At 45.6% G+C, this 6000-nt stretch overlaps 1 protein-coding gene across 2 annotated transcripts in view; it reads left to right on the top strand.

Moving 5' to 3' along the window:
- The first annotated feature begins 473 nt into the window (after positions 1–473).
- Positions 474–6000, top strand: part of KLHL29 (kelch like family member 29) — a 407375-nt gene continuing 401848 nt past the window's right edge. For both annotated transcript variants that reach the window (XM_053380853.1, XM_053380852.1), the window contains exon 1: positions 474–957. The gene's annotated coding sequence lies outside the window, so the exon portion shown is untranslated. The remainder of the gene's footprint in view (positions 958–6000) is intronic.

Below are 6000 nucleotides of genomic sequence, written 5' to 3'. Positions count from 1 at the left end.
CTCTGCATCCTCCGTAGGGAAGAGAACAAACCTCCCTGCCTGCGGGCTCCGTTTCCTGCAGGATGGCACCGTCAGCTCGCGGTTGCCGGGTGCTGCTGCCGCTTGGCTGCTGCTGCCTGCGAGGAGGAGGAGGAGAAGCGTCAAGAACAGCGCCGGCTGCTTGGAGAGAGGGAAGGAGAAGCGGCGGCGAATGAAATAAATAAAAGGGCGACCCGGGCAGAGGCAGCCGCGGCGGTGCTGTTCGCTCTTGTGTGCAAATTGCCCGCTCCGAACCCCTCCCCGTGGGGGAGGCTGGGCTGGGTTGACACACGGGAGGAGCAGAGAGGGGGGGAGAGAAAGAGAGAGAGAGGGAAAGGAGGAGGGAGGCAAAAGAGCCAGAAAAGGGAGCCCGTCCCCGCCCTCGTCCCTCCCCCCCGCGGCCGCGATTGGCTCCTCCCGCCCCTCGCCCGGGCTGCGAGGCCGCCTCCCTCTCTAGCTAAAGCGGCCAGTGTGCGAGCAGGAGCGAGCCAGAAGGGAGCATGGTCTCGACGCCGCAACCAGCTGCCTCCGTCTGCCCGAGTCGCGCCCGCTCCGCCAGCCTCTCGCGCGCTCCCTCCCCGCGCCGCCTCGTGCCTGCCCTCCGGAGGGGCTGAGGGGGCAGCCCCGGAGGCGGCGGCAGCAGCAGCGGCGGCGGTGCGGGGCTTTGCGGTAGGGGGGGAGGGCGGAGAGGCTGCGATGCCGAAGCCGCCTCCCCCTCCTCCTCCTTCTCCCCCTCCTCCTCCTCCTCCCGCTGTTTCTGTGCATCCTCCTTCTCCGCCTGCCTGAAGAAGGTGGGGGGGAGGACGAAGAAGAAGAAGAAGAGCAAGAACAAGAAGAACCCAGAAGAAGAAGCAGCCGCTTTCGCGCGCCAAGGACGCGCGTAATTACGCGCCGGGGCCCCCTCGCCTCTCCCGCGCGCGCACCGCTCAGAGGGGAAAGGTAAGAGCCAATGTGGGGCGGCGGGGGGGGGGAGGGAGGGGGAGCTCGCGACGCAAGGTAGAAGGAGGACGGCGGAGCGAGGCTCCTAGGTGGCGTCTCGTGGCCCCCGCCGCTGTTTGTGGTGGTGGCACCGCCTGGAGTAAGTCGCCTCGGGTGGGTTGAGCGGCGGGCGAATGCGAATCCCCCCTCGCGCCTGCGCTCGCCGCCTGCCTGGGAAAACTTCCTGCTTGGGTGTTTTTTGTGTGTGTGTGAGGTGCAAGACCAGCCTCGGTAGCGCGGGGGTGCTCTGAGGTAACCAGAGGGGGTGAGGTGCGGGGAGAGAGGCAGCCACCCACCCTGCTTCCTCCGCCCGCGTCGGTCACTCTCTCCCAGCACCAGCACCACCTTTCTCTCTTCGCCATCTCTTCAACTTCCTTCTCGGTGTGGGTTAAAAGGCACCTTTCCTCACCCCACGGAGCATGAGTTCCAAAGGTGGTTGACTTCTCTCTCTTCTGAATGGAGGAGCAGGGAACCACGCAGTGTGTCATATTTTTATTTATTTTTTTTGTTCTCTGGCACGGCGTGTGTATTTATTTTTTTAATTTGGTAAATAATAAAACAAGGCTCTGTTTCGTAGATGGCTTTCCCCGTTTAAAAGCACACACCACTGCAAAATCATCCATCATCACCAGAAGGCAGAGGCTATCTTTAATTAAAACTGTCCGGAAAGGAATAAAAAATGACAGTCGCCTACCACGGAATGAAATCTGCAGGGATCTTGGTGCAGGTCTGGCATCCCTGGCTGACTTTTCTTAGTTTGTTTCAAAATGCGTTGACCCTCACTGGGAAACACAGCTTGAATAGATTGGGTAACTTCTAGATGTGTTAGTCTCTGCTGCTGCATCCCCTTAACCAGTCTCTGCTACTCATTGTCAAACCTCCAACCACTCCGCCCCCCCCCAATCCACTACCCCCCAATATATCCTGTCTGCCTAATGTAGGTTGTCAGGTTTCTGGACAGCAGCTGAATTGTAGAGTGCCTTGTAGCCTTTTGGCAGAATATAAATAGTTCTATACTGAAGGTGTGTCCAGGAACCATTTATAGTGTACAGTCCTAGGCATGGCTTTCAGGAAGTTCTATTGAATCGGATGAGACTTACCTAAGCCTATGCATGTTTACTTTCAAATCACACATCTCTGTTGACTGGAAGACTTGATTCTGTTGTATCGGCTGTGGTTTTCATGAGCTATAGTTTCTCTTCTTCCTTCTCTCCATCACCCTGTTCCACATTTAATTCTCGTGCCTTGTTTTTATGATGGGTAAAGGATTTGGTGTTTGTGTAATAGTGCAAACAGTTACATTTTGGGATGGTGATTGATTGCATACATTTTAAAGATTTGCTCCATGTGCATTTTGAAAAGTGTGACTGACCTGTAAAATCTACTGTTGTGATCAAGGCTGTTGTTATGTGCACATTTACCTGGGACCAACTCCCGTTGAATTCAAAACCTGCTATAGGATTGTGTTGTTAAAAGGTTAATAAAGCCTAAGTGAATATAGATATCATTGATACTTATTGAAGCCCTTAAGTTATAGACGAATCGATATAAAGTTTAAAAGTTTGTCGGGGGGGGAGGAAAAAAAAGCAATTTGTTATTGATAAATTGTGTTAATCTTGTTAGTGTACATTTCACCAGAAATAATTTTGGGTGTCTCCTCCGCCAAATCAATCAGATTGCCGATAGCAGCACTACACTACCATCTTTTAAGTTTCAACAAATTGTTAAATTATGCCCCTCCCCCTTCATATATATGATTGTATGAGAGAAGCATTACTATGTTCTTCCTATTCCTTTTTAAAAAGGCATCTCTGGCACTCTGTTACAACTGGATTAAGCTGGTAATGGCATTTACTTCACAAAGTGAAGTACAACCATGTTTTAGCCTTATTCAACAGTTTGAAACTTTAGTTATTCACAGTGGGTTACCTACTCTTATTTGAATGAGCAACGAGGTTTTATTCTTCTCTGTATAACCTGCCCCTCACTGTGGCTGTCTGTGGAAGGGTTTTTCCCAGCTTGCAATGAAGCATGGATTATATAAGTGAAATAACTATCAATGCATGTAGTTTACAACCATGTTTCATGGGATTATTATTTTAATAATGTAAACTTGGTGCTTTGGACTGCACCTTCGGAGGATGTGGATTTAGGTTATTGCAGTCAACATAATGAATCTGGACAAATGGTTCTTTTCTACAACTTTTATCTAAGCTATTAGATTCATAGTGGTGTTTGATCCTTATTTGAAGAGGATTAAGTTAAAACGAGCACTTTGTATAGACAGCTCCACGGAGAACTCAAATCTCTTCTATGTAGATTTGAGTGAACTGATGTGGCTTGAAAGTTTCCTATGCTCCCAAGTTTTCAGTGTTAACTGGTCTTGTGAAGCGTAAGAAGTATGTTCACAGTGCTTGGAGCAACAGAACCCAAGAACAAACGTTCAGTGTGAATTATTGCTGGAATAGAATATTTTATGGTTGTCATGGCTACAAATAGAGCAATGGTTGCTGGTTTTCACCTAAATGCAGTAGTAGAAAAGGGGTAGAATTCAAGTTCTTTTGTTACTTTTAATTATATCTCTGATGAATGATAGCCAAACTTCAGGTGCCCAATAAATGCAAAACATTGAATCTGGTTTCAAGTTTTTTTTCCTTTTTCAAACCCTTAATGTACCAAAACTGCAGAAGGTAAAGCATTCTTTTTGTTTGCTAGATTCATCCTGCAAATCCTACAGTAATGGGACTTGAGAGAAACAAGAGCATCCAGTCCAGCCCTCTGTACACAGTAGCCAATATAAACTGGATCACTCTCTGCTACAGGTGGTTAAGAGGGGGAAAATAATACACAGCACGCTAAGATTGCATCCTTTGATGAGAGTGTTGGGTGAGAGATGGATCTCTACAACAATGTGACTGATGTAAGGGGATTTGTTTCGATACTTTATATGTTTCATTCGCTGAGTGGCTTCATAGTGCCCTGATGTACATGTGCAGTACATTTTTAGTGTGTGGATGGAGTCGTTTGGGATAGTCGCTTGTTCAAGAGGGAGATGTTGGACCGATGGGGTGGATGGTGAATTTGTGTGCGTTGGTGGATGTGCTTGAGGTATGGGGAATAGAGTGGGATGACTTAAATTGGATGAATAGTGGGTACCACATGCTTTATGTTAATGTTTTAGGAAAATTGGTTGCGTGTAGATGGAAGAGAAAATCTAGATGTGTTGTGGATTTCTTACTGAGGCAAGTGCTTTGTATTGTGGGCTAGGTTGTGCCTTGGCAAGAGGGGGGGAATCCCTGACTCTTAAGATGTTTTCAACTGCTGTGTTTTACTTGGGGGGGGGTGCTTTGCTGTTTTAGTCTGCACTGTGGTTTTTCAGTTGTATTGATTGTTATCACTCCATGTATTGTGGCTGTTATTTTTTTTAATAAATGACTTAGAGGCTGTTGTAGTAGTAAGAAGTAACTACATTAAATACAGTAGGGTGAAAAGCTGCAACTGACCTTAGCAGCAAGCAGCTGAAAACGTGTGTGGAACCATGTATTACACTGTTAAGGGCAGTTTTGTTGCTTTGGAAATATGTGGACATACTGATGGTGGTGGTTTCCTCTCCTTTCTTTCAGCATTTAACATGTGTTGAAGAACAGCACACCCAAGCAGTGTCTTTATTGCCTACAGTTTAGTAGCACTGCTGCCATCTGTTCTTGGACATCTGCTTGCACTGAAAAACTTGCCTAATTCTAGATTGTGTTTCTTGACCGTAGTTGCTCTCTAGGATGCTGATTCTCTTGGGTCCATGGCACCAGCTCTAGGCAGGTGTTTGGTCACTGGTGGTTCAGCCTTGTCCTATTATTGCTTCCCTCCCCTTCCTTTTAATGACTTTATTCCTAATATCTAGAATTTAAGGAGACTGTTCTTTCTAATCAAAGTAGCCAGGTTCACATGTCCAGCAGAATGCTGGTTCCGATTGCTCAAAACTTCCATATCAATCCTTCTTGAACTGAATCCTGTGAATTGACATAAAGTTGTTGGGTTTTTAAAAATTTTTAATTTTACTATTAAGTCTGCTACTTTATTTTACTTTCTATGCACAATATTTCATTAAATCAATTGTCTTAAGAACAGGATGTAGAAAAACAGAAAACTTAATAAAGTTGAGAATCTGAACTCCTCAGAATGAGGAGGCAAGTCAGCAAATCTTATTCTTCTGTCTCCCACTCTTTCTATTTAGGCACTTATTTGCATATATTGCAAAGGCTATGGAATACATTAAGAAAAGATGTTCTGAATCCCATTAAAATGTTAAGGCTTTAAGGTGTAAAATGGTAATATAAATGTGCCTGGTGCTAGTCTAAAGAGAAAGATCCGAAAGTTCCTTGCAATTTTTGGGTAGCCACTGAAAGAACCCCTCAATAATGCTGCCCTTCTGGTCAGAATATGGAACTTGCATGCTAATGTCAAGAAGGTGTGTTTTTGTTGTAGTGGGCATGGGAAACGAAGCGGTATCTTAGAATCATTAGGAGAGGCCAGCCCATTTGGGACTCAAAACGGTGAATTGTGTAGTTAAAGAAATGAGTGTGGAAATGTGTCTGAATGTTCTCTCCATGTCCAGGGTTGGTCACTATTTCCTATGCTTCCTTGAGGCATCAGCAAGGATGCCTCTGGAAAAGGTTTAGTTCAGTACTGAGTTTGTGTGTGAAAATGCAGCAGAAACCGCTCAAACTAGGGATGACCTGTGTATGGCTTTTGCTCTTTAGTGCTTTTTCTAGTCAATAATTTTTTGGGGTTTGCATATTTCTTGAGCTGCTCTAAATTTTTATTGATTGGAGTTACAACCTTGCATTGTTCTGTTTTATTGTGTGCTTGTAGTGTTTTTGTGTGTTTTTTTGCTTTCTTGTAAACTTCCCTGGGATTATCAGTTGTATATTGAAGGGTGGGAATACAAGCTTTATTTTTTATTTTAAAAAATCAAGATACAAATTTGCCAAGTTTTTTTGATACAGA

The sequence above is a fragment of the Podarcis raffonei genome, chromosome 3 (assembly GCF_027172205.1).
Source record: "Podarcis raffonei isolate rPodRaf1 chromosome 3, rPodRaf1.pri, whole genome shotgun sequence".
NCBI lineage: Eukaryota > Metazoa > Chordata > Lepidosauria > Squamata > Lacertidae > Podarcis > Podarcis raffonei.
This window is presented reverse-complemented; position numbering and strand designations above follow the sequence as displayed.